Genomic DNA, 16,200 nt, shown 5'->3' with positions numbered 1-16,200 from the left:
ATATAAATTGATTAATCGATTAAGTTGATCAATCTTTACACCCCCTATTTAAAACTCATGGTGCAGCCCTGTTGTTGTATCTCAAAAATACTGCTAGTGGAATATAGAAAAACATTTTTAGGGCAAAAATCACACTTACTGATTTTTGCACATACCCAACTTTTAGGTGTTTAAAGAAGTTACACAATAAATAAATAATTGGATGCCTTTTTTGCAGGTAGCATGAGTTTATTATTATTTCCTAAAGTTGCGTTAACTTTTTAGATCAAATTTGGGCTGTTATGTCACACATATTTATTGATCCCAGATAATTCTTTTTTTTCTCACTCGTGTTAACCTTGCATTCTCCAGACAGCCCCATGCTGCTGATGTCATGCATTGTTCCTCTGCCTTCATGCTGTTTGCTTTCAATATGCATAACCATCAGTGTTGCATCCCCCCGCTGAGCCTGCAGGTGCTGAAATAACACATTGACATTCGTGGAGAGACGGTCTCTGTGTGTGAAAGGGTGAAGTGTCAGCCAGAAAGAACAGAAGCCTCAAACAAGTCCAAACACAGTAATTAGCACAAACCCCTCTGAAAGAGCTGCACACCTTTGTGTATGTGTCAGCATTATGGGGATCATTGCTGTTTTTCTCTTTTGCTTCCTCCTTCATCCCTCCTTTCATCTGTCGCTTTTGATTTCCTGCACCTCACAGCAGTTCACGTCACCATGGTGATGTATACAAATAAGGCGATTTGTCCAGTGTTAATGTGTTTCATTTAGAGCACAGCCTGCTGGGTGTCCTCGGAGAACAAAACAAAACAGGGAAATTCAAGTCAGGCACAAAGATTTTATATATTTTCTGTTCAAGCAAGATTTATAAGGACTATTCATTTTAGTAGTGAGTTCATTTATATTTATTGTTCAGCTGAAGCAAAATATTAGTTAGATGCATCTATGTAACTGGACGAGAGAATCAAAAAATTATCAGGTACATATGATCTATATAAATATGATCTATAATCCCTAAAGTACCACTCCAATCATCCTTTGATCTATTGTAAAAGAGTTCCCAGAGGTATTTTAATTATGAATATGCTATTTTTATGGAGTAATTTTGTGCCATTATTCCAAGCGTAACACCCACTGTCTTCAGCGTAAAACTTAAAAGCTCAAAAAATTATTTTGCGCTAGAAACAGAAAAATGCACTTGTTACTCAAAAATTACATTCAATTCAATTTTATTTATATAGCCCAATATTTACTACAATAGTCATCTCAATGTAATAAACATGAATCATCAACAATCATACATCCAATCAAAAACTATTTTCGCTCTTGTGCATTAAAAGCAATTTTTACTTAAAGATATTCTCTCTCTTCAGCACTCAAAAACAGAGCAGGGCACCACGTTACAAACGTGTCCCTAAAGCCAGCCAATCACAGACATCAACCTTCATGCACATGTCTGTGATTGGCTGGCTTTTGTTGCACATTTGTAATGTGGTGCCCTTATCTGTTTTGATTTTATTTACTTTTTTGTGATTGTGAACAAATTTTTCAATTTCAAAAGCGAATTTTTTTTTAAATTGCAGATATTTTAGACGTTTCTATTGCAGATATTTTAGACGTTTCAAGGGTAATATTGTTTTCTTTGAATGTATTTTTGAGTTTCAAGTGCCTTTTTCTGTTTCAAGTGCAAAAGCAGTTTTGAGCACACAAAATTGTCAAAGTTTTACACTCAAAACAAGTAAGTGTTTCACGTGAAATAATGGGACAAACTCAGTCCATAGTTTCTTGGCTAGATAAAAAAACCTGTGTTGTTTTTAGGAAATAGCTTCTGCAGAGAGGAAGTAGTTCATTAGAAATTTATTTCTGTCTTGTGGGTGGGGCTGTTGGTGTAGAGAAACCCTGCGTTCTCTTCCCTCCCTGTAACTGTTTACATGCTCTTCCGCTAGCTTACACCCCCAACCTAACATTACCTGTGCAATATCGGAGCTATCGAGCCGTACAGTTATAAACCAGATTCCAGCTTAGACGAGGAAAATAAAGACGTACATGGATCTAGTCATCTACAAGTGAATGCATCGGAATGAAGCAGAGCCGGCCCAGCCAGTTAATTTTCTATGTAACAGTACAAACTTTCTTAAATTGCATTTTTTTCATCTGGTCCTGATTCATAATTATTTGAATACAAAAGACCACAGAAATGCATTTATAAACTGAATTTTCTTTATATATATACACACATACATACATACATACCCACATTATGTCAGGGTGAGGGGGGCTTGAGAGCAGGTAGGACCCAGACGCAGAGGCGGGAGGCAAACGGTTCCGAGGAAAGAGGGTTTATTGCAAAACAAAAGGCGCTGCCTGAGCAGGATACCAAAAACAAAACTAGACTTACTGTGGTGACATCCAAGACATAAATAAAGCTATGACATGAAGACGTTAATGGACCAGCACAAGAGGAAGGGAGAGACGAGACTTAAATACAGACAGGGCAGACAAGACACAGGTGAACATGATCAGGACAGATAGGGACAAGGAAGTAAAACCCAGGAACATGACCAAACAGAACACCTTTAAAAAAAAAAAACAGGAAACAGAACTCATACGTGACAGAACAAGAAATAAATCAAAAACCAAGACAAAAGAAACCCAAACCATGACACACACATATATATATATATATATATATATATATATATATATATATATATATATATATATATATATATATATATATATATATATAGATGTGTATGTATGTATGTATGTGTATATATATATCTCCAAGCATTCAGTGATCCACATTTGTGGCATTGAGTCATAGGCTTTCTTGTAATCAATCCAGGCTGTGCACAGGTTGGTGTGTCACGACACAGGTCACGACCTGGGGCATCATTTATAAAACTTTGCGTAGGATTTGCGTCAGAAGTGGCGTACGGATGAAACATAGGATGTGCGTATGCACAGAAATATTCGGATTTATAAAACCGTGTGCACGCACATCCTACGGACTTTTCCCTTAATAAATCACAATCAATTCTAAATGTAGCGCAGCTTTTGGGGCTTCATGACACGCCCATAGTTGCCCATAAATAGTCCGTGAAACGCCCACAAGTTAATATTCATTGATTGGGAAATCATGGCAAACACAGAGAGGTAATCAAAAAAACGTAACTTTAGTCAATGTGAAGTAGAAATTATCATTGGCGAGGTGGAAAAGCGGAGAAAAGTGTTGTTTGGAGGGCACAGTGTGGGCATTATTAATGCCAAAAAGGCCCTTGAGTGGCAAACGGTGGCAGACGCCGTAAATGTGTTGTAGCCTCACAACCTCGGACCGTGGCCGAAATAAAAAAGAAATGGTTGAACATCAAAGTCGAAGGCAAAAAGACGTCTAGCGCTCGATCGCCAGAGTGTGTCTGCCACGGGTGGGGGAAAGGGGACTGCGGAACTGACCCCTCTTGATGAGAGAATGGCGGCAATTATTGTGGAATCCCTATTAAGTGGAGTGGTGACTGAGGCGGAGGGGTACACCGACGCGCCAGATGCCAGAACGCCGGGCCCAAAAGCCCGCAGAGGTCCAACAGAACGCTCGAGGAAGTCGGAACCGGCTCATAAGCCACTCGTCCTCGTTTGCCAGCAAGTCTTCTTGCTGTCTAAAGATGCGTTCACTCCGAATTCTTCCATTTGCCACATCTTCTAAGACCGCAAGATCAGCCATTGTGCGTCATTACGCATTGTGATGGGGCATTTTATTTCCATCCATTTAATTGCTACTGACAAGCTGCAGATGTCGGTAATAATCGACGTGGAAATGGGAAATTGTTCAGCACAAATGTAATTTCTTGTTGCTTTCTGAATGGTTGAGACATACGCCATACATTGTTTTATCAAAAATAAAACAAACTAAAGGCATATGCATGAATACCATAATTCCGTAGTTTATGAAGAAATGTTTTACTATGAAACAACTTTCCCCAGTGGACAATTAATATAACCATCTATCTATTTAATTGCACCTATATCTGCTCCGCCAGATGGACACATTGATGAGAATATCAGTTTTGTACATTATTTCGTCTGTTAACTATATTATTTATGAGGATGAATTGCACAACATGCCAATATTGCAGAACATATTTCACTTTTCTTTTTGCAAATATGTGTTCATTTGAATTTCTGTTGTAATTTTCGTTTGATTTTTTTTGTTTGTTTCACTGCTGATCGATCAAAGGGGTGTTCGTGTAGGGTTTTAATTGTAAGACTTGTTTTGTGAAGTCTTCATGTTATTTATGAGAGGCAGTATTGTCACTTTCAAGTGTTTCTTCCATCTGCCGACGGTGTCGCCATTTCTCACTTCTCATTTCGACCGTTTTTGTGCGCACGCCTGGGTCAGAGCTTGCGTGAAGGGCCGCACATTTTCCCGTCAAGTTTGCTTTTTATAAATATCAATTATTGCGTAGAGAGTGGCGTACGCCTTCTTTTGTGCGTACGCAACGTTTATAAATGAGGCCCCTGCAGTCCCCCGCGACTGTTTTGTCAACCAGGAGTTGGTGTTTGGCTCCTCTGGAGTCACTGCCAATGCCCTTCTGTTTGTTGCTCATGTATTGATCCATGTGCCTATTTATCTTGGTTGCAATGATGCCTGACATGAGCTTCCATGTTGTGGACAGACAGGTTATTGGCCGGTAGTTGGATGGGACTGCACCAAGCCAGTAGGCATGTATCATGTCAGGGCCCGGTGCTGTCCAGACCTTCATACCTGAGACTACTTCTTGGATGTCTGCCACTGTGATGGATACTGGATTCTGTTCAGGGAGGTTGCTTTGTTTTTTTCTCAGAGAGACCAGCCACTGGGCATTGCCATTATGTACTGCCTCTTTCTCCCATATACTTTTCCAGTACTGTTCAGTTTCCAGCCTTGGTAGGTCTGCTCGGCTGTTTTTAACCCTGCCACTGAGAAAAATGCGACAAGATCGTGTTAAAAATACCAAAAAACACAATTTTTACAAGAGTGGGTCTTTAAACTTTTTGACATCTATTGATGCAAATACGCATCAAACTACTTCTCAAACTTTATTTATTTAAAGTTTTTTATTCAAAGTTTATAGACAACACAATGCACTGTAGATAAAAGCAAACAAAATATGAAAATAATTAAACCAGAAAACACAGGACAATTACAAACAGTTGGCACCCCTCTCTCACCAGATTCCTCCATCCACCTATCCAGTTCCCCCAACATAACTCCGTATGTAAGAACTGCAGCTTAAACAAAAACTCTGCTCCAAACTTACCTTAATTTAGCATCTACTTTAAAGCAAAACCATAAGTAGATATTTTTTTTCATTGTTTAAAATAAATTCAGGCATCGAGGGGTGAAACAGTTCAACTGCCAAAAACTATCAGTGTCAGGTATGGGGGGGCTGGTGAGCATGAAGGACCCAGAATGCAGAGACTGGAGGCACACGGTTCCAGAGCAAGGGATTTAATCAACAAAAAAAAAGTGCTGCCAAGCAGGGAAACAAGACTAAAACTCACTGTGGGCATTGCATGAAGACATGGACATGACAGTCAGGGAAGAGACGTTACTGGACCAGCACAAGAGGAAGGCAGAGACAAGACTTAAATACAAACAGGAATGACAAGACACAGGTGAACATGATCAGGATAGATTGGGACCAAAGAAGTAAAACCCAAAAGCATGACATAACAGGAAACATTTCAAAATAAAACAGGAAACAGAACTCAAACATGACAGAACAAGATGAAAAGCAAAACCAATAGAAAGAAACCCAAACCAGGACAATTAGAAGTATATAAGCAACTAAATAAGAAATCAATAACCCCATTTGTTTTACTCTTCTTATCAAATAGGACAATCCTTTTCAGTGGATAACAATACTGAAAAGTCTTTTTAAGTAACCACTTTCAGAAGAAAAGTAAAAGAAAAAAAAACTGAAAGATTGTGAGCAAAGAAGTCAACATGTCTTTTTTGTGCCCTTTTATTTTTACCTTTTTTATTTTAGACATAAAAGGGAAAACATTATAAGGAAACAAATAGTTAGGCATTATGTATTTAAAATAATTGGTGGTATTATGTGCCCTCCTGAAAATATATCACTATTGTTATCTATGCGTACAAGGTTATGATCATAAATGATTTTGTCTACAGCTGTCTTTGTCTCATTATGCTGCAGGGAATTAGAAATGCTTCTTTTCATAAGTAAAATGACTCCACAGCTTGCAATAAAATTTTTTTTAAAAAGCACACGGGAACATGGAGTCCTCGGCCAATCATGACTAAGAATAAGCATAATAGAGTATCACCAGACATCTTAGGTAAAAAATATATATATTTATTTTTAGATGACATATTAACAATTTTGAAAATAGGCAGAAAGTGCAAAACTGAGATGGACACAAATGAACTGTCATTTACCAAGTTTGGTAAATGATAGTCATTAGTCTGTCATTAACAGTCCCCCTCCAATGACTGCTATTTGCCTGGTGCTATCTTGGGAGCTGCTGACTGACATTTTTTAATGTGTTATATTTCTGTGTGTGTTGTTTTTACACGAACAAGTGTAGGCAACCTATCATCAGTGTTGTTGAAAGGAATATCTGTATCAATAGATTAAAATCTTTTTCATTTTTTCTTTAATGTCACGATAATAAATATTGAAGGGTCACCTTCTAGTTACTTACCCAAATTATAAAGATGCCGAAGAGATAGAAAAATGTGGAAAAAGGGAGGAAGCAGAGGCAATAGACTGAATGGTTTTGATTTGATTTGATATGGTTTATTTCAAGCAATCAAATATAAATAATACACAAAAGCAATACAATCATCAGTTATACATTCATACAGTAACTAATCAAACTTAGGATAAATGGGCATATTAATAAATATTGCTTGAAAGGGAGTGGAACAAAGCGAACTTATATAATCCCACCCCGTTATACTGTAACCATTTTATTACATGATTTATCAATATCCGGTTCCTAGCTTTTATCGGACAGAATTAAGAATCGTAAAGTATCAATAAAGCACATGACAAAGATGAATTACCTAATTATTATGTTAAAATAACTATTTCAGAAATCAACATTGCAAATTCAAATCAGTTATCTAGAATATATGCAGATTATGTTACTTATAAAAGTCATTCACATGATTAAAATATAATACTATATCAGTAAAATACACAACACTGTTTCAGAGATTTTCATAGCAAAGTTTCATCAAGTATCAAAAGTTAAAAACATGCGCAAAATTATGTTACATTAGGAAAGATTTTTGAAACAATTTATCAATTTTTGGAGCAAGTGAAGTAATATCATTGAACATCGATTAATTTAACCATTTTCAATAATTGATTAATCATTTACAATTTTTTGTATTTTTTATATTTTTATTTTTTATAATAAAGTAATGCTGTAAGGGAATATAAAAAGGGTCCATAATCTGCCGATTGTCCAAGGTTGGCATTTCTTATTCTGCTGATTGTCAGCCGTTCTTCTGGGTACAAACAGAGTTTATAGTTCTCTTCACTGTTCTGTCTGCAGACATTAGATTCAGGTCCATATCCTTCTTCAGCTGATATCAGCGGTGGTGAAAGTTATGCAGGTTATGCAGAAGCTATTTAGAAGAGTCTTTTTGTGTGGCTAAAATAGACTGAATAAAATGAAAACCTTTTTTAAAAGTTTTGCGAATAAATGTTGCGAACCCAAAAAAATAAAAAATACATTTTTTTTTTTTTTTTTTTTTTTTTTTGTCATCTCTTGAACATTTAGAACAGATTTGTTGTAAACAGGCCATTTGGATAGTTTCTTCCAACTGGACACACGATGTCTGTTTGATAACTAATATACAACTATTGTAGATGTCTGAAGATAAATGGATGGATGTAAAATTGCAGTATTCATTTTAAGTCTAGTAAATGTTTTAAAAAAAGTATTTAATAGACATCTCAAAATATCCAAAGATTAGTTGTCTACATATATCTGTGAGAGACCTCTATATGCAGATATAAAAAAAAGCTATTAGTACACATCTAATAGAGTAACAGAATGGAGTTGTCTGAGATGTCCTGTAGACATCTGCAATAGAAGTATATTAGCTATGTAATAAACATCCTGTGCTTAGTGGGAGTGGTCATTTAATTAAAATTAAACAGCTTTAAACAGCCAAAATCAAAATCATTTTTTGCAGAGAAGCTGTAGTAGTTCAGTAAAAATTCAACTCTGAGTTGTAGGCGGAACTGTTTTTGTGGATTAAGCCTGCCTCCCATTCCCGTCATCCATTACTTAGAGCTCTCTGGTACCCTCCCTAGCTTATAGCTTCTCACACCTCCAACCTAACAAGTTGATGCATCAGAATGGAGCAGAGCAGGGAGCCTGTGGTCTGCCCATCATAGTTTCTACATCATAAAAACTATTTTTTTTTTCAAACGAAAATTTTAGTCTGTTCCTGATTCACAATGATTTGAATAAAAAAACATTCAGAAATGGAATTTTAAGCTTAAATTTCTTTCCCCCACCATGAGAAAAATACAAAAATGACATGTTGAAAACACCCAAAACTTGATTTTCTTTGGAGTTGGTTTTTAACAAGATAATATCACAAGTGAGTTGATGGCAAAACATCATACAATCAGATGAAAAAAAATAGTTATTTGAAGTCCATTTGGTGTATCAGAAAAATTTTAGCATCGCATAGTGTTTACATATTTCTGTTGTTGCTATAATTCTCTACATTATTCAGGCAACCTTTAACTCCTGTGTGTGTGTGTATGTGTTTGTGAGCATTCCTCTGACCTGACAGCTCAGGGTAAATAGGAACTGACATAAGATGCTGTGAAGCAATGCCGTATGATATCCGATGACATTTACTGCTGTCTAACACGTACACACTTAGACACACACTATTGACACTCAGCTGCACTGAATCGAAGAATACCTCCCTGTTGTGGGAAAGTTCCAGGAAAAAGGAGAGAACATCTTTAATCCATTTCAGACGGCTATAAAAATATGACAAAGAGGGCAGAAATATATAGTCTTTAGGCAGAAAAATGCAAATGATATCATGAGAATAAAGAAAGATAAATTTATGTGTGAAAGGGTCATATACCAGCATGCCTCAAAAATGCAATTACATGTATAAATTTATTGTAAGAGTGAAGTTTGATTTTTTAAAACAAAACACAAAAGAACAAACAACAAAACTAATAGTTGCCGTTGTCACTATAAATGTTGTTAGTCGTAAGTCGTACCTACTGGTGCATTTAGTCATTTACTGTAAAATCATTTAATTTAGCAAGATGTGTACAATTGATCGGGAAGTAAATAATTGGTTTCTGTCAAACTTTTTTAGTTTCTTTTCCTGTTTTGTTTTTTACTGTATTTGTCTTTTTACGTACATAAGATGCAAACAAAAAGACGTCCAATCACAAGCTTGATTCTACCAAGTCAGGTCAATTAAAATCACCCCTAACTGAACCACAGTGAGGGGTATGTGGTGTGTCTACTAAACATATAACTCTTTTTTCCCAGCACTGCAAATAAAACATGAATAAATTAATATGACAAATGATTTAACCCGTAATGCCAGGTTTTCATTTTTGAACCTTTTAAAGAAATTTTGTTGCTTAAATAAAAAGAAAAAAACGAAAGAAAAAAAAATTTAGCTGTTGAAAGGCATTCATTTTCATTTATATTTTAAAATGTCAAATGAATATTATATATCTAGTTTTCAGTAATTCAGCTAAATGAATTGGACTGTTTTGCAGTGGCAAGTTAATATTAATCTATTATGTTTCCTTTTTTGGACCATGTTCAAGATGCACACGGTATATCTTCCAATAGTGGCTGGTCTCTAATTGAGTCCCAAATAAATGCCAGGTTCAACGTTACTTTGGATCTGTAATAGTAGCCGGGCTCCTCTAAGATCCCCTCGCCATCCTCGTGCAAATGCCGGGAGTGTGTGGTTACCGTGTTGTAAGCCAGTGTAGTAATTCAATTTAGCGTTTTCACATTTGGGGTGGATCCTAAATGTATCAGAGAATGACACAAGTACATTGAGAATACGGCTACAGAAAAAGTAGCAAACATTATCCTGGTCGAGGTGCAAAAAAAAAAGCGAGCAACAAATTTGAACTGGTTTTAACATGAAATATTGAGCAAAGACAGAAAGGTGCAAGTGTCTCCAGGAAAATGATTCAAATGAAAGCAAAGAGGATTTTTGATATGGGGATTAATGAGAGAAGAGAACAGAAATGTTCACAGCCAGTGCCAATGAAATAAACAATGGTCTCAATAGTCGTCTGTCCCTAACAAACACTGGGCTGGCTAAAAATATTTTAGAATAAATGCTGGGGCTACTACTGGAAGATATACAGTATAAACATTATCAACTGTAGCTCAGTTGGTAAATTGCAGGACTGGCATACAGGAAACCAGGGTTTAAATCCCAGGGGCGAAATGGACTATTAAGGGGGCAGTTACCCAACATGATACTGCCTACCTCATAACACATCGGAGACAATGAAACATGCTGGTCAAAACAAAATCTGGTCAGGTGCTTGTGGTAAAGCCTGGGATAAAATATTAAGTGCCTAAGAGATACAGCCAGATTCCCATACCTAAAGCACTGGTCTGTATATAGACACAGAACTGGCATTATAAATAACAATAAAAATTCTGTGTAGTCTTTCCTTTGTGGTTATCATTTCTCCACTAAATTTGACTGCTTATTCTCAATTTTAACCTTCCAATGTTCCATGATTATCACAAGCATTGCAGATAACAGAAAAAGTATTTGAATTCTAGGGATCAACACTATTGGTATATCTGTGGGTCGTCGTCTGCATAATGGTCTCCATTTATGTCACCGTTCTCCTCTCTAAAAAAGTATTTCCTCTAATAGTCATACTTGTAAACTAAGGTTATTTGCCTCCTGAATGCTTTATTTTAGGAAAACAATGAAAAGAATTAAGGAAACCCAACAAAGATGAGGAAACGCACAGAGGCACTGAGGGAGGGTTTAAAAGAGTGATACCATGCAGTGAGGTATTAAGAATTCATTAATCTCCCACCGTCACACTTTTAATCTTGCTCTTTTTTCCAGCTTAGTCTCACTGCTACTCCTGACACATCTGCAATTGCTGCTAGCACCACACATTTTCTTAGTGTCTTTTAGGGTTTATTTAGATTGAAAAAAATCCTTTGTCCACTTAATTGTCCGCTTAATTTGTTCCAGATCGAGTCTCGAACCTTGCGTTTGGTCTGTATTCTGTATTTTGTTGGACCATTCTGTTACCGACCAAGATTTGTAAACAAAACTGTGTGACTAAAGAACACTTCATTGGCCAGGAGCTATGAGGGTGGGTAAAACAACAAGAGAAAGATGTGCTGAGCTTTACAGTACAATTCCTAGCGTGATAGTTAACTCATTAAAATTTGTATTTCGATTACATTTTGAGTTTCCGGAAAAGCACTTTTTACTTGCTACTTTTATATGGCGGAGGCATGCTGCAAAGCGGTAACTGGCAAGGAAATGTGCCATGTGTGCTTTAACTTGGAGGGGGCTAGCAACTACAGTGCATGGAGATGTTGGGTATGAAGGTAGGCTTCTAAGTCTTTATGATAAATAGATTGTTGGAAAAACAGTGTGATCCAATGTGTGTCATGTTACAAGGTGTTTTATGTGCCTGCATTTATCCGATCATATTTCAATGAGTTGCTATGTTTCATCGTTTTAGTGTTTTGGCATTTGAATTCTGTTTAGGAAACAACAAAAGGTAGCTTTTAAGGTGACGTCCCAGCAGCCCTGCGCATGTGATGCGTAAATAGACACAGAAAAGCATGTAAAAAGTGTTTTCAGCAGTGTTAGATTTAACATGCTTACAAGTAAGGAGTTGGACCCTTTTTCCTCTTTGATAAAACAACAATTATTGCTTTATATTTGTCTGCGACTCATTTGTTGCTTGGTCTATCAGTCTGCCCATCTTTACAGCAAACAAGATGGAGTTTAAAGCTGATTTTTGATGCAGTCCCACCTCCACTTGGAACTCATCAGTCACATATAAAACTAGAGAACATCTCACCTCTGTCTTGCAGCTCTCATACATGCCTTGCACAACTCTAAGCTGTTTCTCTGCCAATCCGAATTGCCTCATACAAAAGTAGAGCTGCTCTCTCTGTACCCTGTCACAGACTTTCCCCAAATCTACAAAGACGCAATTCAGCTCCTTCTGGTCATGTTCATATGCAGACTGTCTATTTTTCAAATAAAATAAAAACATCTCTCTAAGGCATCTGTACTAATTGACTCGTTTTTCAGGAGCAGCAAGACATAGACTTGTACTTTGTCTATGCATGAGCAGCCTTTAACACTGTGCGCAAGAGGCTTCCTGAAGTTTTAGCAACAGTAATAATTCAGTGAAGCTGTTTATGAAGACAGCATTTGTCAGTGGAAATAACCCCTAGATAATCGTCACAGCCCGAAAGCTGTCATCATTACTTGGAGCAGGAAAATGCAAAAGTGCTGACCCACAGTTTCACTCGCCACGCGACCCACATTAAAAGTGTGAATGTGTCTGGAAGGCTTTGCTTCTATAATTTTCCGAGGCAAAGCCTGCAGCATCTCATCCAAGCTCAGTAACACAAGGAAAATTTTCTGTGTGCCCTCGTTAACAGAGGCTAAGCAAAAATGATGCAATTATTTAAAAATAAAAGTACAAAAATGTGTACGTCTGCCAGCTTGTTGTTGACTCTTTCATGGTCTTGGGTGGCATTGGAATCGATGTGTTAGGGACATTTTATAACTGATTGTTTGTGCTAGTGAATTGAAAAGAAAAGAAGTTTTATCAATTAAAAAGAGTACATGTGTGGTAACTACCTAAACAATTACAGACTGTAAAACTTAGATTTAGAACTTTCTAATTTCATTGATACGGAGTATTAGATAACTAAAAAATATCAATTTTTCCTCAAACTGTGGCCACAAATGAGCATTTTGTGTGCACTAATTGGTATTTTATTCATTTTTTTTTTTTTTTTTTTTTTTTTGTGGCCACAAAGTACTAATTTGTTTGCAAAAAATGCTAATTTGTGCCCTGGCAAATACTAAAAATGCTAATTTGTTGCTGAGGAATACCAATTACTAATTTTTACATGGTAGTTTTGCATCTTTTGTCCACAAAATGCTTGTTTTTGTGCACTAAATAGCCCTTTTTTTGCAATCAAAATGCTTTTGTTTTGCACACAGAATGCTCTAAATTGTCGGTGCAAAATATTTATTTATTCATTCATTCATTCATTCATCTTCTTAACCGTTTATTCCCTTTCGGGGTCACGGGGTTGCCGGAGCCTATCCCGGCCACTTGGGCGTAGGCAAGGGATACCCTGGACTGGTCGCCAGTCTGTCGCAGGGTGGAATATCCTCAATCACACACCCATTCACTCTCACACTCACACCTATGGCCAATCAACCTATGTAGCATGTTTTTGGACGGTGGGAGGAAGCCAGAGATCCCGGAGAAAACCCACGCATGCACGAGGAGAACATGCAAACTCCACACAGAAAGGTCCCCCATTGATGTTGTGTTTTTCATGTCCCCCAGCCGGGACTTGAACCGGGGGCCTTCTTGCTGTGAGGCAAGAGCGCTAACCACTGCGCCACCGTGCAGCGGTTAAAAAAATATTTATTCAAATGAATAATTTTTTATGCTACGTCAAGGGCTCCCTTGCTGCTTAAGGTACTATAAGTATATATTTATCCATATCTCATTCTTACATTTCTCTTTTAAGACATAAATTCATCGCCTTTATTCACTTTGCAAGCCAAAAACCAGGCTAAAATTTGTTTTTAGGAAAGTGAACGACAACCCCCCAAGACATTGACATCACAGTAAGCGATACCGTAAAAAAGGAATAGGCTGAAAACCGCTTATGAGGCCAAAAAAGAAAAAAGAGTGACGAAACCAAAACACACATGTCGGCGATATCCCAAGGAGGTTTTGAAATCATTATAAGATGGCCACACGACCTACGCCTTGGCAGCCATTTTGTGGTTAGCTCTGAGAATCGCAGATTTTGCAACAAAATAGTAAAACGCATTTTTGTTCTTGCGATTTTCACGAAATTGAAAGTGCCGCCAGCTCAAATCTACAAACATCACATAAGTTTTGTTGACCTTTTGAGGCAGCCGGCTTGAATTTAAAAAAAAAAAGCACCTCTACTTCCAGATGCAAACGAAAACCTGTCCGAGGGATTTTTATCGATGGTCTCATAACATCTTGGTCATCAATGGCAAGCTACTGTGGAAAAATGTTGAAATTAGAAGTTGTAGATTTTTTAACGGCGTGCGTGTAGCAAATTCGCAACTGTTGCGAAAAAAATGTTATATGGAATTGCCTTCCCCAAGATGAACAAAACAATGTAATATGGGATAAGATCAATATAGGAATGTGGGCGTGGTAAACGAAGAACTGCCGCAAAAAATGTGCTTACTCAGCTGAAACGAAACAATTTGGAATTTGTTTTTAGAAGCAACTATCAAAACCTTATCCTTGTCGGGAATATCCAGAGGAAGTTTTGAAATTATTATGGGATGGCCACATGACTTACGGTTTGGCGCCCATTTTGTGCCAAAATCTGTGTTTTTGTGATTTTCCCTTTTTTTACGATATGGTAAAATTAGCTTTTATTCACATAATTTTCCCGGAATTTCACACACATGCTGCTAGCTTAAGTCTACAATTACCTCTGGAGTTATGTCAACCTTAGATCTTAGGAAGAGGCCGCCATCTAGAATCTTCAAAAATAAAAAGCACCTTTAGTACCAGATGCAAACGAAAACTAATTGGGATTTTTATTGATCGTCTCGTAACTTCCTGGGCATCAATGGCAAGCCACTGTGGGAGAAATGTTGCAAGTTAAATAAATAATAAATAATGAATAAATAAATAAATAAAGTTGTAGATTTTGAACGGCATCGATGTGGCGACTTAAAGATGCAGCTATCCCTGTTACTCTTATATTTTTCTTTTTTTTAATTTTTTTTTAACTTGTCCTGTCCAACAGCTGGGCAGACAGATGAGAGCTGAAGGCCTCTTGTGTTGGACAAATTTTACTTTAACAACAGGGGTTATAAATCTTCTGACAAACCAGAGGTATGTCTGAATAAACCCCTTTTGTAATCAAGGCCAAACTTTATTCATTTTAATTGTTTTTGAAAATCTTTTGTGGTGGACCGGACGGAAAAGGAAAGGAGGGAAGAAGAGAGAGGGATGTTAGAGAGGGGGTGATAGGAGGGTGTTCATAGGAGGGGGGAGGGGGGTAAAGCCATGAAGCAGCATAAAGCAACAAGCTACTGCATGTTTCTCATTACTGTAAGGTTCAGATAGAATACAAATCTCAAAGGGGTGGGCCTGTCCTCACACACACTCAAATGTTATCAATACACCTGCTGGCTGAAAAAAAAACCTTTAAGCCAACTAGTGTGAGATATTTCATTCAATCACGCAAACTATTAGTGCAAAGGTGAGCTAACACCTGTGCTCAGTTGAGTGTTTATGTTCTTCTAAAATGGATGATGGAATGTGAAAAGAAGGAGGGGGAGTGACAAGCCACCCCCACACCAAGACCCCCTCCGCAGCAGCCGCGGCACCCAGAAGCCCCCAACGCCACGCGGCAGCAGGCAGAGAACAACCGCCCCCCGGGTGACCACGCCCGCCACCCAGGCCAGGGCCAGCAGGACCGCCACGAGGCCCCCAGAGCCAGGGGGCGGGGAGGCATGGGGGGAAAGAGAGTGCCGCCCCGGCCCAACCAGGAGAGCAACCCCCACGCAGCGCCAGGAGGGCCCAACGCCGGGCCCCACCCGAGAGGGGTGCCCACAGCCCCAGAAGAGCACCCCATCACCACCCAGGGGTTCTGGGCATCCCCCCGCCCCAACCCCAGGTACGAGCCAGGACCCCCCAAGGGAGACCGGCTCCGCGCTCCAGCCAGCCATCCACCTGGCCCACGGTTGGTCCAGAAAGGTGCAAGACAGGGGCCAGCCGCCCCCGCCCAGGAAGGGGGCCAACCAGGGTTGTTGTAGACATGGCCCGACCAGGCTCGGCCACAGTTGGAAGTTTGGCGAGGCCCAGCACCCGGCGGCAAGGACCAGAACCCACCCCACAGGGACACAGACACCCCCGGCT

Source organism: Oryzias latipes, chromosome 1 (assembly GCF_053564925.1).
Source record: "Oryzias latipes strain Hd-rR chromosome 1, Olatipes_Hd-rR_3.1".
Classification (NCBI taxonomy): Eukaryota; Metazoa; Chordata; class Actinopteri; order Beloniformes; family Adrianichthyidae; genus Oryzias; species Oryzias latipes.
This window is presented reverse-complemented; position numbering follows the sequence as displayed.